Consider the following 21,005-nt stretch of genomic DNA (forward strand, 5'->3'; position numbering starts at 1 on the left):
GGATGGCTCTGCATAAAAGGAGTAACAGATGTTTGTGGTGACAGTACAGTTTTGTAGAACTTTTTTAGAAAGTGCCTTTTTTTTTACTGGTACACATTTGCTACACATAATGATCACATTCATCACAGGGAAGTTGTTCCTGTACATGATCTGTCTTAGTTCTTTTTTTCCCATCCCCATCCCCGTCCTTCAGCTCTTCTTCCCCTCCCCATTTATGGAAGCTTTGTTTCCATTTTTTCCCTTCTATTCTTCTTTTTAAATGCCTTTTCCTGTCCTTCTCTTGCTCCTCCCCTCTCCCCGGCTCCCTTCTCATTTGAACACGTCCTTCCCACTTCCCAACATCGAGTCTCCATTTTGCTTATTTATCCTTTGGGCGGGTTTCTCATACCAGCAACAACATGATACTTAAACTTGTGTGTCTGATGTATCTCACTTAACAGTTCTGTACTATTTTAATCATGACTACACAAATTTATCTATTTTGATAAAACTGCAAAGAATTATAAACACACAGTGAGTACATGTAAAAGTAATAAAACCTGAATAAGGTCCGAGGATTGTACCAATGCCATTTCATGGTTTTGATATTGTACTAGGTATGTAAAATGGACTACGGGAGGAAGTAGCTGAAGAGTATGTGGGGCCACTCTGGATTAAATCTGCAACTTCCTGCGACTATAATTACTCAAAATTGAAAATTTTCAGTAATACATTTTGCATGTGCACGCATGTACGTGTATACATGCTCACACACAGAAGCAATATAAGTGTACATACCAAACCAAAATCTGAGCTCTGACTTCAACCCCTTACCTCCTCTTCTCAGTCCCTCTCCAGAAACAACTGCTGTTCCTTTTCTTTTTGTGCCCTGTCGGAAAATTCCAGGCATATTGAAGCACAAAGCCTGTTACTGTGTGCGTATGTGCATTTACACCACATATACAAAACTTCCTTTCTACAGTAACCTCAGCGCACCATAAACACTTCTGCAACTTTGTGTTTCACTCAGTAAGGCGTCTGAGAAATGAGCTCAAGTGTCAGTGCTCTTTTTCCTTTCTTCTACAACTGTGTGACAACCCAATGTGAGGCTGTAGCATCATTTAACCAGATCTATATAAACAGTTACTTAGGGCTTTTGATAATATAATTAATGGTAAAGATAAATTTAGCAAAGATAAATTCTTTAAGATGAATGAATCAATGGCATGAAGATTCATCATTTTAGTAAGTTAACTAGTCCTCCAAGGAAACTCTACAAATTCACCGCTCTACCTACTGTACGTAGTCTGAGTCCTTGCCACTCTTATTATTGAACTTTTAAATCTTTGTCCATCTGACAAGTGCAAAATGCTGTTTTGTTTAAATCTTCATTTTGATAATGATAAAAATGTTCACAGAGCACTTACTGTGTGTCTAGTATTGTTGTGACAATTTCACATATATTAACTCATCGAATTCTTATAACAATTAGTTGAGGTGGGTGAAATTATTCCAATTTCACCGATGAGAAAATAGATGCACACGGCAGTTAAGTAACTTCATAGCCAAGATCACATTATGTGTAAGTGAGAAAATGCACGAACCCAACAGTCTGGATCTAGAAGTCTAAACCTTAAACAATATGTTACATTTTTTATTTAGCTCCCCAGGAATCTTTTTTTATGCTTAAGGCCATTTGTACTTCTTCTAGTATGAGCTGCACACTTTTGTCCCCTCTGTCCATTTTTCTGCCCGTTTTTTTATGTTCGTTCTATTAACAGGGTCTGTTTGTGTATTATGAAAAATGGCCCTTTATAGTGCATATGTAACTCACTCCAAAAGTTAAAACATATACTTACTATGTGATCTAATCATTTTATTAAGTATTTATCTAAGAAAAGTAAGAATGTATGTCTACACGAAGACTTACACACTAATGTTTACAGCAACTTTATTTGTAAATAAAATTGCAAATAATTTAAATGGTCACCAACAAATGAACAATTAACAAATGTTGATGTAACCTGATAATGGAATACTACTACTCACCAATTAAAACGAAATTAATTACTGATAAATACAGATAAGAATCTCAAAATTATCATCCTGTATGATTCCACACATATTAAAACTCTGGAAAATGCAAAACGACCCGCAGTGAGAGAAAGCAAATCCATGGTTCTGCTAAGGCTGCTGGATATGGGTGTGCAGGGGCATGAGGAAAAGATTATGAAGGGTCAGGAAGTAACTTCTAGAGGATGGATGTGTTTACTATCTTGAATGCATTAACAGTTTCACAAGTATCATATTAAAATTTATTAAACTGTATATGTGGTTTATTATATTTACTTGTACTTCAATAAAGCCGTTTTTAAAAACAGATTCATAATACATTGTGCTACTATTTTAGAAATATCAGCGGTGCTTCCTGTTTGACTGTCATAAGGAACACAAGCAAACGTGAAATACTGAGTTATCTTGGAAATAATTTCCATTTCTTTTTCAATGTTAAGGTTCAACTTAACTGAGTATCCTGATTCTAATCTGTGTCTCAAAAACCAATCAAAACTTTCCATTTGTGACAGATATTGTACAATCAAGACAAAACAGAGATGTAAATTTGAAGCAGAGACTCACAGACTACAAACATCATCAATTATTCAATTATCAAATTCTTGGGTACATCGAAATGGCTTCATTTATTCATTCGTTTACTTACTAAGATACATCTGGACTCTGCTACATAGCAAGCACCAGTAAATGCTGAGAATAAACAGTGAGCAACAGAATTTTGTGAAAAACAAAGACAATGTAAATGTCTATCCTCAACGTACTGACTGACTTTGTAAGTTATAAATGTGTACTTCAAGCTATAAAAAACGTTACATGGCAATGCAATGGCATCATGTCCCATGCTACAGTGACTTTGAATTGTCCGGTTTCTATTAGTATATAATGGACATTCAGCTTCCAAATATGAGCAGATGAGCACAACACTACAGGACTTAGCAGAATATAAGACTTCGTAGCCAGTACATCCATTTCCTAGTCATCATCTAATGTTTTTCTATTCAAGGGCTCAAAGGTTATATCCAGTAAATTTACACATTTCCTGATTTTCTTCAGAAATTTTATTTTTAAAAATAAGTAAAATACTAACAGAAAAGTAGCAATTTACATTGCAGGGAGGTCCCCAGATGAAAAAGCAATGAAAGCCTATCATCAAAATGGAAGTGACAAGGTCACTGAAAAAGGCAAAAAGAGGTGATACGGGCGGGCTATGTTTCCCTGAGTGAAAGCCAATCAAACACAAGATGACAATGCTGGCATGATTCTAAAAGATGCTAAGACCGGAACACCTACTGAGTATGACGAAGATTTTGTATGGAGAGTAGAGAAAATAAAGCAGATGACTACAAACTGATTTTACCTAAGGCTCACTTAGATATTTTCATAGCATATTTCTCAAACATTTTAAAGCATTCTGTTTTTCACTAAACTTTCTTGTGTTCATATTAATATTATAACATAAAAAGTACACCACTGATGACATACATTTATCATATGTAATTCCTAATTTTGCTTTATTTCTTATGAAAAATTTCATTTTGAAATAAGCATTATTAAATTGCCCTTTTCTGAGGGCTAATGACAAAGAAATTAGCATATGCAGAAAAACTAAGGAAGCTCCAAAATTTGAGGGTAATCATAGTAAAAATGTTAGGGTGAATAAAAATTGTTTCTCTTTTCGTATTTTTAGTGTTTTAATGAATATATTACTATTATAAATTACAAAATGTATAATTACCAGTGTAAATTTATAATATGTTCGATAAAGATAAATGTAAAGACACACTAGAGGCGAAAATAGAAATTAAACATACAGAAGTTTTATACAAGGTTCTTTTTTTAATGCTACTGTTTTCATATTAACTAAAATTTAATCCCCAAGTCTCTATTTTTTCTTTTTTAGGGGGCAGTATTATATCTACTTTTAATTTCATGAAATAGTTTTCAAGCCCCAGAGAAAGAGTCCTTCAAGCGCTTATAAATTTGCTGGCTTAAATTAAAAAAAAAAAAAAAAAAGTTACATATTATAAAGTGACTGGTAAACATGTTAGACAGAGGAACCTGTGGTGACTCTAGGACACCGGCGGGGGAAACCCTGAAGATAAGATTTTACATGCTTTAAACATGGGTTTAAAGAAAAGGATTTTTAAAAGTCCCAGGTTAAAGGGACAGCAAATAAAACAGCTTATTGTTTCACTTTGTTTTAAAAAACTGAATCATTTCAAAGTTAATAACCTTTGATTTCAGTTTTTGACACTGACATGCAGAAATGCAGAAGAGATAAAATGGAAGTGTTCGAATGTAGTAACACTCATGCTATCGCATTTAAAAGCAACTTCAAAGTTTGTGGCATTTCTAAAAGACTAAAATCTTGTTTCCTTTTGAACTGTAAATACACTTGTTTATTATTTCATATGTAATTTCAGAGGCTGACAAAGTATAGTTTTTCCTTATGAAAACTGATACTACCTAAAGTGGTAAATGTTAAGAAGTGAGAACAACTGCCCAAGGGCAAGTCTGCCAACTGGAATGACAAATAATGAAGATTTTTAAAGGCTGGAGTTGGAGAAGTCCTCAGCTGACAGTCTGGTTAAATCCCCCTCCGTACACGCCCTAATGCTTCAAGATGCCGAGGTCCACTTCCATCTGAGTTGTTAGAAACGCCTTTTTCATCACCAGCCAGGACTCCCCTTCCTCCACCTTTGTTCCCAGTCCTGTCCCAAGAAACGAGGATGTTTCTCTCTGTGCCCTTCCTTCATGTTTTCCACAGAAACACAGACCTGAGTCAGGAAGCACGTTATGGATCACCCAAGCACCCGGTTTGCAAAGCAGTGCCATACACCCCACTAAAGTCTTCTCTCTTCCAGGCTGAACAGCATGAAAGGTTTCGATTACTTCACAAGTATCTGTCTCAAGAAGCCACTTCATTCTGATTACTCTCCTCTGAATACATTATTTATCAATGACCTCCTTAGAAACGTGGCACACAATAAAAAAAACACTAGGGTGCACAGTAGGAAAGAATAATATACTGTATCTTGGACAAAATGCTTCAAAAGAATGTAGATTAAGTAGGTTTCAGCTTTGGGGCAGTTAAACTACTGACTCATCAACTTCAAACAAATAAGGAGCCTTACCCAGCCAAGGACATACCTCTGCTTTAAAAAAAAAAAGTAAAAATAAAATAAATAAATAAATAAATAAATAAATACCTACTGTTGTAGCCCTCCAAGTGTTCCACCTTGTATCTGTGCAGATTTTTTAAAAATCTTCTATTACAGGGCTTTGTTTGTTCCCAGTAATTACCTATATATCAAATATAAAACATTTATAACAAATATATTCTTAAATATAGCCTGCCGTTCTAATTACTTAAAGGGATAAGGGCAGGTAAGGCTCCAATTACTGACATACACTCGCACCCCCTTACAATTTGGGGAAGAACTGATTAAAATCTTAAATGGCACATGGAGAAAGCACCTTCAGGCGTGCACCTAACAATGTACTAGAGTTTGATTTTAACATCAACCCATTAGTAAAGCTTCAGATATGGACTTTTAATCAATTATCGATCTACTTACCTATGTAATTATTTACACATTTCTCTATCTTATCTACAAGGACGGTATAAGAAGTTCTCAAACGCTATGCGAATAACCTCGAGGGCTCTTTTCCTCATCAAAAATCCAATAACTACAATTATAACTGCAGATAGACCATGACCAGAGTATTTCCTAAGGTACCTACCAGTTTACTTATGCTGTAAGAAATGAAGTGAGGCTGGGAGTCACGACCTGTTCTTTGTGAACTTGTGCGAACTCATACTGACTAGGGCCTTCTTTAGTAAATATACCAGCAACACGTGTTCAATAACTTGAGAACTTATCCAAGGAGTGACACCAATGTTACCTGTGTGTTATTGTTACCTGCAATCTTTACTTGTTCTCCAACAATGCACGTACTTCAGCACCTCATGCTCTTTATACAGTAGCCTTGCGCGCGCACACACACACACACACACACACACACAAAGGTTTGAATTCCTTTCTTTAAAACAATCAGGAGGGATTTCCTAGTTTCAATGAATGTAGGGATTATACAAGACATAACACTGGGGAAAGCTAAGGGATGGGTATATGGTACTTGAGGTTCATCGGTACTGTTCTACAATTCTCCTATAAATATACAACTTTTTTTTAAAATCAAGATGATCTCTCCCACCTCTCACAAATTCTTTTGTAACCCTTCCCATTCTAAGATATCATCGAACACTATTAAGTGTAAATTCTTTCAGCAGCCCAATAGCCTGGTTATTAGTCTTGAATAGGTGACAGGAATTCCAGTAAACAGGCCCTTTATCATATCCCTCTTTAACTGGGTCACATAACCAGTTAGCCTTTGGTAAACAACGGTCATCCCCAAATCTTACTTTTGGAAATAATGGCCTTTCAAAAAATCTGTCCCAAAAGCAAATATATTTTTCCTAAACCATTAAAAACTCCACAGAATCCAATTAAAACCTCTTGACTCTTAGCACTGAAACTATTTATTCAGTAGTCACATTCAAGTCAAGCTCAAAAAGATCTTTAATGTATGACACGCATTACTGCTATTTCCATGAAAATCTTTAAAATATATACACTTTAAAATGTTTATATCTAGGCTGATGAGTTTTTAAATTAGGCAAATAAGAGTTTAGGGAAATGATGAATTTTATTTGCAGTTTTTTAAGCTCAAACTTTCACTGTTAAGCAATGAGAATTCTCCTAAAATGTTGTCAAAGAAATACTAAAATGCCTAAGAATATAGTATCTTTCTTCTAAATACTTCCACAGCTTTTGTAGCACTTTAAAGAATTTCTTTCAGGGATCAACTCTAATTTTCAAAAACTTGGCTTAGCATTTTAGAACATTACTACAGAATCGGTACTATAAACAGAAGTGCTATTGTCAAAGAATTGATCCAATAATAAAAAGAGCTAAGGCCACTTGTCTTATAGAAAATTACTGCCAAGTGCTGCCAGACCCTGCTTTCCTTCCTCTGGGCCAGTAGCCAGATACTAATCATTTTCAGAAACTTTCTAATTTTTAGTACACAGTATAGTACATGATACCACATCTAAGCCAGACAGTATTTTAATGTTCTCCACAATGTCTTGGCATATGTATACACACGCTGCACACACACACACATACACACACACATTACATACACACACATTTACACATGCATACATATACAGTTAGCCTTCCAGTATCTCCTGATTTCACGTCTCTGGATTTAACCAAGAGAGGATTGAATATATTTGGGGGAGAAAGAATTATGTCTGTACTGAACAGGTAGACTTTTTTTTCTAATCATTATTTCCTAAACAATAGAGTATAAGAACTATTCACTTAGCTTTTAGCTGTAACATACATGATAAGTAGTACTGAAGCATCTAGGAGGATATGCATCAGTTATATGCAAATACTATACCATTTCATATTAGGGACTTGAGCACTCGTGGAGTTTGGTATCTGTGGAGGGTCCAGAAGCAATCTATTGTATACACAAGTATACACATGATCTATAATGTCTTTAGAAGTAAACATAAAAAATTGCTAACAGAGGTTGATCTAGGGTAACTGTTCAGGTCTTTGAATTTTGAATGTTTCTGTAATAGCCACTCAAAACTTATATGAAAAGGAAAAACTAAAATAATACATACACTACCTTATGAAAGAATGCATGAAAAACATCTGATTGCTTACAAAAGAATTCATAGGAGGGGCCCAGTGACACCTATAATCCCAGCAACTTGGGAACCTAAGGCAGGAGGATCACAAGTTTAAGGCCAGCCAGAGGAACTTAGTAGGACCCTGTCTCAAAATCAAATAGGGCTGGGATACCGCTCAGTAGTAGAGTATATGCTTAGCAGGCACAAGACCCTGGGTTCAATCCAAAGTACTGCAAATAAATAAAGCATTTTGTAATGCTCATCTTCATTTATAATCAAACAAATATAAATTAAAGAACCTGCTTGTCAAATTAGAAGGTTTTAAAAACTAACAATACTGAAATCTTTCTACAGAGCTCTAGTGGGGAGCTGGCCTCTTTTCCCTAAACCAGGGGTGAGAGGCTGGGATAGGAGCAGCAAAGGCCCGAAGGAAGACACGTCCCTCTATATATGGACTCGATCTGAATGCCACAGGAGGCCCTGCTGATGGCACTTAGGGGACACCTGCTCGAAGCAAGAATCACCTTGAAACTCTGCAGCTCAGGATATTGTGCATGTTTGCACTGGGTGGGGGAGGTATGGAGATAAACGTGTGTATGGGACAGATATATGTGAACTCCTAGTTATTCTCTAAGAAATGAATTTGTATTTCCACCAGAACACATGTACAAAACTGTTCAGAACAGCTTTATTTCTAACAGATAAAAACTGACAACAGCCCAAATGTCTATCAACAGTAGAACAGACAAATATATACTTATACAATGAAAATACAGCAATGAATAAGCTATCGCTAACTCAAAAATGGATGAGTATCACAGACATCATGCCCAACAAAGGAAACATAAGACAATGACCTGATTTCATTACACAACATTGAGGAATAAGAACTAATCTAGAGTAATGGAGATCAGAAAAGTGGTTATCTTTAGGGAGTACCAACTAAGACAGAATATGAGGGAGTTTTCTGAAGTCCTAGGAACATCTATACCTTGGTCTCATCGGTGGTTGTATGCTTCCATGTGTGAATATTCATTACAAACAGGTGTGGTGGTACACACCTGTAATCCTAGCACTCTGAGAGGCTGAGACAGGAAGTAGCCAGTTTGTGCCCACTCTGGGCAACTTAGTGGGACCCTGTCTCAAAAATAAAGGGTAAAGACTACTAGGAATATAGCTTAGTGTTAGGCCCTGAGTTCAAACCTCAGTGCCCACCCCTAATCCTACCAAACCCCACAAACACTGACATTATTATTTTCCAAGTAAAAAGCAACCAAGATAAAATATCTACCAAATTACTGATAGCCAAGCTTTAAAACTGCTCAATAGTAGGGACTGGGGATTTAGTTCAGTAACACAGCACCTGCCTGGCAAGCACAAGGTTGTGAGTTCGATTCCCGATACCAGAAAAAAACCGAAAAAAAAAAAAAAATTGCTCAATAGTTATTATCTGTCCTGGCAATTTTAAAGATAGGGATTAGTGGTTGCCTCAAAATTCTACAGGACTTCTGCAGGTTTAACTTCTATTGTGAGGCAAGTATCCTAAATATGAGGCTAAGGACTATGGTTCCAATATCAATTTATGGTCACAGGGGCAAGAAAATAATTTAGGAACCTTAAAAGTTTTCAGAAAATAGAACATGCCTGAGATTAATTTATCCCCAACATTATGAAGACATTAATCTTGGTATTGAGAGTTCAAGCATTTAATGAGACAACTATGTGCAAAAAAACAAATGGGGATTGAAAAAGTAGTAAGACAAAAATCAACCTGCCTTTAAACTGAGGAAGAGAGAGAGAGATAATGACAGCACACTAAGGAACGTAAGACGCTGAATGAACAAGATGATACATGGAGTGCCTAACCCAGCGAGGTGGATAGAAAGTGGACGAGAGGACACAGGAGACCTAAAAAGCAGAGTGTTGTATCTTGAAAAATCAGTCAACTTTACAGGAAGACAAGAGAAGAAAAGGGGCCAGGCATGGTGGCACATATGTGTAATCCCAGCACTTGGGAGGCTGAGGCAGGAAGTTCACTGTGAGTTCAAGGCCAGCCTGTGCTACAGTGAATTCAAGCCCCAGCCTGAACTACATAGTAAGACCATGTCTGAAAAAAAAAAGATGAGAGAGAGAGAAGAAAAGGGGTGGTAAGCAGTGGGGAGAACATAGCAAAGGCTGAGTCAGGAAACAGTATGGTTCATTCAACTGGAGCTCAAGATATATGGTGGGGGAAATACAGATAAGCCAGATGATGAAAGGCCTGGGAAACATAAGTTACGACCAAATCCTACAAGTAAAGGAGAAGTGTGCGTTTTCAGAAAGAAGCAATGAATAACCCTAGCACTCTGGAAGGCTGAGGCAGGAAGACTGCAAATATGAGCCCTGGACAACTTAGCAAGACTCTAGCTCTCAAAATAAAAACCAAGAAAAAGCTGAAGATTAGCTCTGTGTGAAAAGCCCTGGTGCAATCCCCAATACTGAAAGAACAAAACAAAATAATGAACAGATTTGCATCTCAGAAAAATTACCCTGGCAGTAGTATAAGAGACTAAGGAATTATCCAAAGTCACATTGCTGAAGACTGGAATTCATGTCATGATTTGCTCTCTAGAAACTGCTTTACTGCATCACATTTATGAAGGTAGCATTTTGAATAATAATTCAAAAGACATTTGGAGCTGGTGGTGCACCTCTACATGGTGGTGCACACCTGTAGTCCCAGCACTCTGTAGGCCTAGGGAGGAGGATCGCAGTGAGTTCAAGGCCAGCCTCAGCTACACAGTGAGACCTGTCTCAAAAAAAAAAAATTCAAAAGACACTTTGATTCTGTTGTTAATTGCCTGCATAATAATTTAACTGTAAAATTATTTCTATGGTTCCTATGCCTCACAAAAAAAGTATCTATTAGACATGCATATGTTTGCACACCTGAAATCCCAGCACTCGGGAGGCTGAGGCAGGAGGATTGCTATGAATCTGAGGTCAGCCTGGGCTACAAAGAAGTTCAAGGCCAGCCTGAACTGCATAGCAAGACCCTGTCTCAAAACAAAACAAAAAAAAAAATAATTTAACTTTATATAACTACATACTCAACATCTTTTTCAGTATGTTTTAACACTGTCCTTCAGCCTACATCTTTTCTTATTTTGTTGTGTTCCCCACCTCCCCTTACTCTTTCCTTCACTACTACAAACAGGTGCGAGTGGCAACACTGACAAAAAGACTTAAAAATACTGTACATGTCACAGAATCTGCAGTGTTGAAAATATTTTAATGTTTGACTTCTCTACTTTGCACTTGTCATGTCTACCCACTGAAATTGATTTAAGTAGCATAAAAATATAAATTAAACAGCTCTCTACCATGCAATTCCCTCCCAAAGAGTCTTCCAAACATGGATAAGTTTGATGCACACTCTTAAAAGACGTGATATTCTTACATAACAGAAGCATTCTCAAAGAGTCAACATACAGTTTGCAGCCAAACGCCACTGGTTTTTACTTCACCTTTCATTAGTAATACAGAAGGTAGAGTACTAGCTTGCTTGCTTCCTGGTTATCACAACACACGTCAATATCATTCGAGAATTACAGAAAAAAAAAAAAGAAAGAAAAAGAAAGCCAAGTCCCAAGTACTCTCTGTATTTCTTCCATAGCAGCATCACAATTTGTTTATTTTATTTACTGTTTTCTGCTTCATCTCGATGTAGGGTACAGGAGTGCCGGAATCACTGTACCTCCAATGCTGACGCCCACCAGATAATCATATATTTATTTGTTCACCGATCAATCTATGCTTACTTAGAAATCACAAAAGCTCTTTTATAAAAATTCTGAAATCTACACAATTTATCATTTGTCTACCTAAAATAGGGGAGAAAAAAAGATCCACTTAGTCTTTTTTTGGCTCTACTTTCAAATACCTGCTCAACTGACTGGTTTTAATGAACGTAAACGCCAAGCAGGCAGGGTGCAGTGGTGCAGCCTATAATCCCTACTCAGGAGGCTGCGGTAGGAGGTTGGAAAGTTTGAGGCCAGCACTGGGCAACCTGGTGAGGGTCTGCCTCAAAAGAAAAGTTAAAAGGCAGGGTACAGTGCTAAGGTACAAGCGCGGGTACAGCTCAGTGGGGCAGTGCTTGCCTAGCATACACAAGACCCTACGTTCAATCTGCATTACAAAAAAAAAAAAAAAAAAAGCCAATCATGTATTTTGGTTTGAACCACCACAAAAACCTACTTTAAGCCCCCTAAGGAGTTACATATCCCTAGTTCTACACCGCATTCCCTTGTTCATAAAGATGATTGCAAAATTAAAAAAAAAACCAGTATATTATCCCTAATTTTGAGATGAAAAGAAATTCATTTAATATATATATAACTATCAATATGGAAAGACTGAAGCAGGCACAGTTCTTTACTTCAGCGTACTCAAATTTGTCTGTTTAGCGCAGATTATATTGTTGGTTTTTTTTTGTTTTTTTTGTTTTTCTCCGGTACCGGGAACCGAACTCACGACCTTGCGCTTGCCAGGCAGGTAGCGCAGATTATAGATTTACAGAACTATTATGAACACAGGCTCCAGGGCTTGTCACACTGGGTTTCCTAATCTAGACTACTGCTGTCAGGCAAGTGCACAGGCTTTCTGACTTCGACATTTTAAAAAACCAATACACACACACACAGGTCATTTTATTTAAATTCCACCTAAGTCCGGAGTAGACACCCAAATCTGTGAAAGATCAGACTCATTAGCAAGATTTTCTAAAACAGCTCTAACATTATCCACACCCCCACACTCCCATCTCCCACCCCCGCCCCAGTACTAGAGATTGAACCCAAGGCCTTTGAACTGAGCTACATTCCCAGCCCTCTTTTAAAATTTCATTGAGAGACAGGGTCACGATAAATTGCCCAAGCTGGGCTGGAACTTTCGATCCTCCTTCCTCAGCCTCCCAAATCTATTAGCCATATTTAACAGTTTGCAAATGACGCTTCTGCAGAGATTTAGCTCTGGGCTTTCAATTCCAAGCCATTTTTTGGCAGCTAAACTGGAAGTTATCCTTCTCCACAAAAGCTTTTCAAAGGAGGGAAGCGAGAATACACTTTCCAGCTCTACGTGACTCTGCCTAACACTCGGGCAAAAGACTTCAGGGCAGATCTAGGGATCAGCAAAGCAGACCACCTAGGAAGGGAAGCCGAACCCACAGAGCCTTCCTCCGCCTGACAGCTACCAGTTGCGCGGACGCTCGCCTCCTGGAGGACCTCAGCCCACACGCCCGCGGTCCCAGAGCTCCGGCGCGCCCCCACGGGGATCCCGAGGCGGAGGCACGAAAATGCTGAACAAATCCACTATTTTTCCAACTGGGCAGCGACACGGATCAATCCCCCGACTAAGCATCGAGCCAATCGCATCTAAGGGAGTAGGAGACCAGACCCAAAGCTATGCTTCCACACCTCCTAACTACAGTGCACGACTCCGGGTGCCACTGAAGCCCCCTCCCACCGCCGGGAGACCCACGCCCGCCGAGCCGCGCCCACACCGCGAGAGCACGGAGTGGGGTCGACCCTAACTCGCCCTGTCGCCCTCAAAACGACTGAGGAGCATGCCAGGGTACTGCCCTCCTCTGGGCAAAGCAGAAACCCCAGCAGACTTGGGTCTCCGCCGTACTCCCCTTCCGCCCCCAGGACAGCCAGAGGGGCAGACATCTCGAGACTCCCGCAAACAGACCCCGGTCCCTGGAACCCCGACACTCCGCCGCTTTCTCCCAGGCATGCGGAACGGACGCCCACCCCCGCTCGGAGGAACCCGAAGACGCCGAGGCTCCGTCCCCTGGCACTTCGGATCTCGCTCACCTGCTCCTCTGCTCCCCAGCAGCCCGGACCCTGGTACGAAGTCCCCGGCTCCCCGAACCTCACCAGCCCCGCTCAAGGTATCGCGGGACCCTGGCACATCCTCCGCGACCCCGAAGCCCCGGGGCCCCCTCTGCAGCCACGCAACCCCTACCGGAAGCCCGCAGAGCCCCGGGAGCCCCGCACGCCGCCCCCCGCCCCAGACCGCGCAGCGGTGCCCGCACCTCGCACCCCGAGCCCACGCAGCCCCGGAGCCGCCCCCGCCCGCAGCCCGCCCGCCCCTCCGCGGAACCGCGCGCAGGGCTTCCACACCTGGGCAGCGGCGGAGGGCGAGCGGACCCAGAGCCCGGAAGACGAGAGAGCAGGGTGGCGCACGAGCGGCGGCCCAGGCCTGCGGTGCCGCAGCTCCGACCTCCGCGCGAGGAAGCACCGCTGTGAGAAGAGCCCTCCCGCTCCGCGCGCAGCCTAGAGACCGAGCGCCGCCGCGCCCGCCTCTTCCCGCGAGATCCCGGCCACGGCGGGGGCGGGGCCGCGGCGGCTCCTCGAGTGACAGCCTCGGCAGCCTGTTGACGGCGGAGGAGGAGGCGGGACTCGGGGCCCACGATGACCAATTGTAAAAGACGAACTATGCTTCGCCCCGCCCTTCATCAATAAACTATGAACAGAGTAGTAGTGACCTGAAGGAGTCAGAGGCAATGGACGATCGTCAAGGTAGCTTGGGTGAGGCTGCTTGGCTGGTGTTTGGTCCTGCTCAGTCGCCGTAGACACACCAGATTTGGGGAAGAAGCCGGTCTCACACTTGTGTCAACTGAGGCTCTCTTACCTTTGGTCAGAGTACTGCCTGCGGTTCCCTGGGAGATCCATCTTCCAGGTTAAAGGTGCACCCGCCTCGGGTCACCCGCCTCTGCACCTTCGTTTGATGCAGATGCCTTCTTACCCCCTTTCGGCCTCGCTTCCCTCTGCACTTCAAACAGGGCGACATGATTAAGATGCCCATGTGTTCCAAGCCCCAACCCGGGACATCTGGTCCGACAAAGGACTCTTCTGGTTCTTCCAAGTTTTCTATAAAGTAAAAAAGTGAATCGCACTTGAGTCACCAACGTAGCAAGTTCCAAAATGACGTGAGAAGACGTATCTTTGTGGAGGCAGTGTCCAGTGGTGCTCAGCACACGCAGGGCGCTGAATAAATGGGAAATGAAGGAACGGAGACTGTGGTGTTAAAAACATGAAATCTAGCTCTTCCTGTGTACTGACAGCCAATCCCTGTACGCTCAAGGCAGTCTCTTCATTATTATGCCTGTCCTGTAGCCTTCTTTCATCTTCCTTCCTCTCCTTAACCACACTAAGAAGTCTCTTTCTTCTCACCAAGGTTAACCCCTGCACCTATGCACTGACTGGATCGCTGCGGGGCCCAGATTTAGTTTAGTCAGATTTCCCCCGTTATCAGGTGTTTCTTTGCCTCAGTCTTTTCTCCCCCAAACACACTGTCTCCCCCTGCTTGGAACACACCAAAACCCCTCCTCTTGTACCACCTCAGGCTGCCCTATCTCCATTCTTCTGAGAATCACATTGCTTGAGAAGCATTAAAGTATATTTTCTGTCTCCACTTTCTCATCCGCGCGCCTCTACAATGTTGCTATTGCCCACACAATCTGCTACTCTTTCAGTGGTTACAAAAGACCTCTTTCCTAATGGACAAATAGTGTATTTCAGGATGTTTTCCCCAGTGACCTCTCTGCAGCATATTGACAATGCTGCCTGTCCCTGCCTTTAGTACCTACCTAACTCCATTCTCTTGATTTCCCAGCTACTCTTCTGAATTTTTTCTTTCAGCCTCCTTTCCTGGTTTGAAAACTGTTTCATATTGATGTCTCCTTATCTTATAGGCACACCTTGTGCATGGTAAGAAAAATATCCACACACGGTTGCACACTTTGAGTGCCAATAATTGGCTCACACAAAAGTAGTTAGAGAAGTCCAGAGGGAGGAGATGTGGCTGTAAGGCTTGAGCTGGGTGGTAATAGTAGATTGCCCATATAAATGCGGGGCAGAAACAGAGGCCTTTCAAAGAAGCCTTTCAATAATGTGAACCTGAGCACAGAGAAAGACAGTGGGCTGAACCTGGCTCTGAGTTTGGTAGTTGGGTAGGGAGATTCTAGCAGGAGAGTAGGTGGGAGGTAAGACCAGAAAGAAACCAAATAGTAAAAGGCCTTCAGTAGCAAGCCAAGCTGATTCAATGTGATTTTGTATGAAGTGGTGAGTCAGGACCGATCCTAACATCCTAGGGCCCAGGACACAGCTGCGTATGGAGCCCCACCTATCAAATATCTAAATATGTAAGTTATACAACAAACTGTGAAATTAAAAAAATTATATCCTTTTGCCTTGGAAAATATACTTCGATGACTTGTAAGACCAGATTTGGGTTTAGAGTCCTGGGATGGGACTACTTGAGAGTTCCCTGATGGGGCAAAGCAGGTCAGGAAGAGAGGCTTGCCTACCACACCCCCACAACAAAGCTGCTTCTCTCCCATGACTTCCTATATAGCCAGTCCAGCCCCCACTGCAAGGTGACCTCAGACCAGGGACAGACACTCCAGCCCACATGGCAGGCTCCATTCCCACTTCCCCTCTCATCCCTGGGTTCAAGAGTACAGTCCTAGAATGCAGGGAAATGCCCACATAGGCCCTGGAAAAGCACTCAGAGCCGTCTGGGTAGGAATTCTATACCCCAGGAGCCACTCTCTGGTGGAAAAGTCAGCTGAGGTTGGCTTTGTAGGCTCAATGGACTCCTGTTCAGTATGTAGGAGTGTGGCAGAAGGGCCAGGACAGAACCTTTTGAAGGCCTCTGCCTGCCACTAAAGATGGTGCTAGCACAGTCAGTGAATTTCTTAGTAATGACAAGTAGAATTGATCTGTCTCATGCCTCCCACCTTCTTGACTCTTGCACTGGTGTCTTCATGGCAGGAATGTACTGGAAGGAAACTCTATTCTTGACTCATATCCTTGTGTGGCATCTCTTTTCCAATGCTCAGTTTCATAAATTAGATCATTCCATAATTCGCTTATTAATTAGTGTATCACAAACCTGGGTATCTGTAAATGTGAAAAAACAGAAAAGCCATGAGATGCTGTCAGCTTAGACTAAAGCTTGGAACACTTACATTTGCCTTCTAAATCAAAATGCTTTGGAAGTAGGGGCTCTCAAAGAGGTCCCATGTAGCAGACCCACAGGGAGTGTGAATCTGAAAAGGCAGGACGCCACCTCACACAGGGCTCCCCTCTCGCCATCTGTCATTGTGGCATGACACGCCATTCTGTGGCCTGACAGTCACGCTCTGTTCCTGCAACCTCTCCATCTGCTCCCGAGTGCTTCGCTCCTTATATGTTGCACCAAGGAGCCTGAGCCACCTTGGCCTCTGTTTTGGAGATTTAATCCCAGCATCCCACTCACGGGTCCTGCACGTCGTTTCTCAGTGGTGCTGCAGATGATTTTAGTGTGAGGTTTTGATGCCCGCTTGCTCCTAGTACGGAGGGCTGCCCGCAGCCTCGCTGTCACCATCTGTGGCTGGTCTGCGCCAACCAGCAGCAGAGCAGAACCAGTCTGCTTCTTCCTCAGGTCTTAGCATCTGCTGCCTGTATCCTGACCTGTTCTAGGTGAGCACAGTCACAGTTCTATCCTTGTTCAGAAGTCTGAACAGTGACCCCCTTTCTGGGCACACCTTGGGCATAGCTATTTCCTGGCCACTGTGTATTCACTTGGGCCACAGAAGACGGTATTGTTTGCAGAGCTGGACGAAGAAATCTGGTTCTGTCAGACCCGACTTCCACTGCATTCTTTTAGAGTTCTCGGGAGTGCCTATTTGGTTAGGTTGAAAGGCTGAAATTCTATGTGAATTACCCCAAGATTGAGGGAGCAGAATTCATCAGTCCACCTGCTGACCCCTGACTAAACTCTAGACATTGTTGTTTGCAGACAGCTAGCCACAAGGGCAAGAAATCAATAGAATCATGAGATGGCTTTCAAATGTGTCCAAACATTATTTGATATGTTTTCTCCCAAGAACTCGAGCTTAATTCCCCTCCCCCAAGTCCGGCTATACCTAGTGACTCACAGCCAGCAAATGGCTTACGGTAGGAATGACAGCGTGTGACTCCTGAGACTGAGTTAAAGAGACAGCACAGCTTCTTTCATGGTCTCTCTTTGATCATACCCTCTGGAGGAACCAGCTATCATGTTTATGGCTGTTCAAATAGAGTTCCACATGCCAAGAAATAGGCCTCCAGCCAACCCTATCTTAGACACCCAAGTCCAGCGCCAGTGAAGCTTTCAGATGACAACAGCCCAGGCAGACACCTTGACAAAACCTCCTGAAAGACCCTGAGCCTGAACCACCAGCTAAGCCTCTCTAACATTCCACATGGCTGTGTTGAAGGCGTTTTACTGGGGAGGGGGTGTCATTTGTTATTCAGAAAGTGATAGCTAATACAAGAATATTGAGAGTAGTTCCATCTTCAACGCCTGGAAAAAAAATCTAAAAACTCACGTCTGACCCCTCCTTAGGCATTAACACTACCTAAACAGCAAAGGACAACTGATTAGTAGCCATAACTTTCTACATACAAAATGTAAGAGAAACTGCACCAAAAGAAATTGGAGAAGTCATTTCTTGGTGGAAAACAAAGATCCCAGTGCTTTAAAATTCAGGTCCTTAGGAGCATTACAGCAATTGGAGATAACAACTGTGGAGCCATTTAGAGGCAGCTAATAGCAGGTCTAGAGCTGCAGGGGAACCTTTTCCTCCCTGAAGCTTAGAATGCTTCACAAACATACTACTTTCAGCCAATCTTGAGTGAAAGTATATGTTTTCATGAAAGCAGAGGGGGAAAACATTCTCTTACCTATCCGTATTAGCTAAGAATACAGAGTTGAAAACTCCTTCTATGGGGACGTTGTCAAAAATAAAATTGACATCCTGACAGCATACAGTGCCCATAGGAAAGCATGGTGTATTTAACAGCAAGGTTGAGATTCTCTCTGAGTATGATACTAAATTTCTTAACATTGTGAGTTAAGATTCAACGAGAAAGCAATTTGCCTATTACACTAAAACTAAGGAAACCCACATAAAAAGGAAACTAGTTAACCAAGGTGGGAGCATGGTATTCTAATTTCATTGAGCCATATAGATGAGCCATACATAGAGTCAAATAATTTACAAGTTAATCCGGAGATAATTTACAGCTAAGAAAATATATTTACAATACATTTGCATCTATATGGCCCAAATCACTGTAACGTGGATTTGTTGTAGACGTCCTGCTTCATTTAACGTTTAAGGTTTTGAACCACAATATCCAATAAAATACCTTAGTTCCCCACCTTTCCCTCAACCCCTCCCTGACAAATATAATCAACAAATAGTTACCGGATGGCTGCTGAGCGTCAGGCATTGTGAAGCATGCAAGTATAAACCGTAGTTCCTGCCAGAAACAGAAGGAAAAATAAAGCCGCTAGAAAGAGGATTTTCCCAAACAGAAGACAAACTGTCACTCCTGAAACCCTTGGTGGGCTCATCTCCCCACAACTGCACAAAAGTGAGACCAAAAAATAAAGCGACAAAGTGCAAAGGCCAAAACAAATGAAATAAACTGAGGGCCAAGTACAGATAAGCCTTGAGGGAAAGTAGAGCTGCAAAAGACAAACAACTGATAAACCGGTGAAGGGAAGTCTAGCAAAGCAGCAATCAGAGGCAATCCTGCGTTTCTGCACATTCTCTGCCTCAAAAGGGGTGTGTGTGAGCTTTTAGATCCCGGCGCTACCTCGGCGTCCTCTCACCCCATCACCCAGTCAGGGCTTTTCTCTGTTGCTTCTAATAAACCACACGCCCAGTCATTCCCCTCTGCTTGCTTTCTGTCGTGTTCCTCTGCACAGCCTCAGAACAGGAACCCAGAAGGGGAGAGAGCTGGTTTCAAAAGGAGCATGAGTTGTGAGATTCTGAAAACGACAACTGAACTGTTAGCAGGAGAAGTTAGGGACTAGCCATATCCCAGGTGAACTAGACAAGCCATCAAAGCCATATGGACTCAGTAAAGATCAGAAATGTACAATACTTTGCATATAGTAAGTCATTTTGACTTACTCCACTTTGGATCAGCCTTGGATCTGGAAGAATTCTAACGCTAGTGGCCAGTGACTGTTGTACAGAGAGAGTGAGATACAAGCCATACTCTTAGCAACAGGTTAGAGTCTGATCAACAGAAGAGCACAAGGTGCTTCCAGATGGAGCCTCCGATGTGAACAAAAGCTCAAGGTCCATGAGTAAAAACATCTGTTGAAACTAACAACTGGCTGTAGTCAGTTACTACAAAATTATAAGCCAGATCTTATTATAGGAGGTCTTGAAAGCAAGGAGGGTCTAGACTTTATTCTGTACCCAACTTGAAAGTGACTTTGTCTTTGTTGGGGGAAAAACTAATCCAGAATGACCCCAAGTTGAAGTAGGGACAGCCCAGGTATGAGACAAGGCAAAACCCACGAACAGATTCCACCCAAGATGAGCGACCTCAACAGTACCTGACCACTCAGCAAGGCAGAGCTAATCCGTGCTTGATCACCTAAAAATAAGGGAGTTCTTGATGGAGTTTTGATTCAGGAATGTAGTACTTAAGCTGGACTTGGTGGTATACACCCGTAAACCCAGCACTCAAGAGGCAGAGGCAGGAGGATCGCCAAGAGTTTGACCCCAGTTGGGCTACACAGTGAGTTCAAAGCCAGTCTGGACTACATACAGAGACCCCCATCTCAAAAAACAAAACAAAACAAAAACAAAGAAAAGAAATACAGTACTTAAGACTGGTCATGTACATATTCCACAGATCTTTACTATGAGGCCGGAACTGATGGGTGCGTGATACTGAACAACAGAGAAGACTGAGAGGAAGGCTGAAATCAGGTAGGTATACTTCCTCAGAATCAGCAATGAAGCATAGCCATGGTAAGCAATATGAAAATGATGGGGTGCAGTGAAACCATGTATTGGGGGCCCATCCCGGTCCTCTTAGGGCCCTGATAGTCAGGAACAACTTCCCAGAAGAACTAACACCTACCGTGAATACGGAAGCAGAAGTAGGAATTAACATGGTAGAGGGGGTTGAGGAGTAGTACACTCCAAGTGGAAGCATGCTATGATTAGGTGGTATTTTGATCAAAGAGCTGATTAAATTTCAATGTGGCTTTCCTCCGGTGTGGTGTAGAGTCTGAAAAGTTGGGTAGGAGACAGGATATGCAGTCTTCTATGTGTTCTTAGCCTTTGTGTTGTTGTGTTTAGCCTTGTTGTTGTCCTTAGCCTTGGTGGTGTTTTTTTGTCATTGTGTTTTTGTTTTGT

At 41.9% G+C, this 21,005-nt stretch overlaps 1 protein-coding gene across 2 annotated transcripts in view; it reads right to left on the reverse strand.

Moving 5' to 3' along the window:
- Positions 1-14,115, reverse strand: part of Glce (glucuronic acid epimerase) — a 77,115-nt gene extending 63,000 nt beyond the window's left edge. For both annotated transcript variants that reach the window (XM_005393666.2, XM_005393663.2), the window contains exon 1: positions 13,930-14,115. The gene's annotated coding sequence lies outside the window, so the exon portion shown is untranslated. The remainder of the gene's footprint in view (positions 1-13,929) is intronic.
- Between the last annotated feature and the right edge of the window lie 6,890 nt (positions 14,116-21,005).

The sequence above is a fragment of the Chinchilla lanigera genome, unplaced genomic scaffold, assembly GCF_000276665.1.
Source record: "Chinchilla lanigera isolate Chin_1 unplaced genomic scaffold, ChiLan1.0 scaffold00049, whole genome shotgun sequence".
Classification (NCBI taxonomy): Eukaryota; Metazoa; Chordata; class Mammalia; order Rodentia; family Chinchillidae; genus Chinchilla; species Chinchilla lanigera.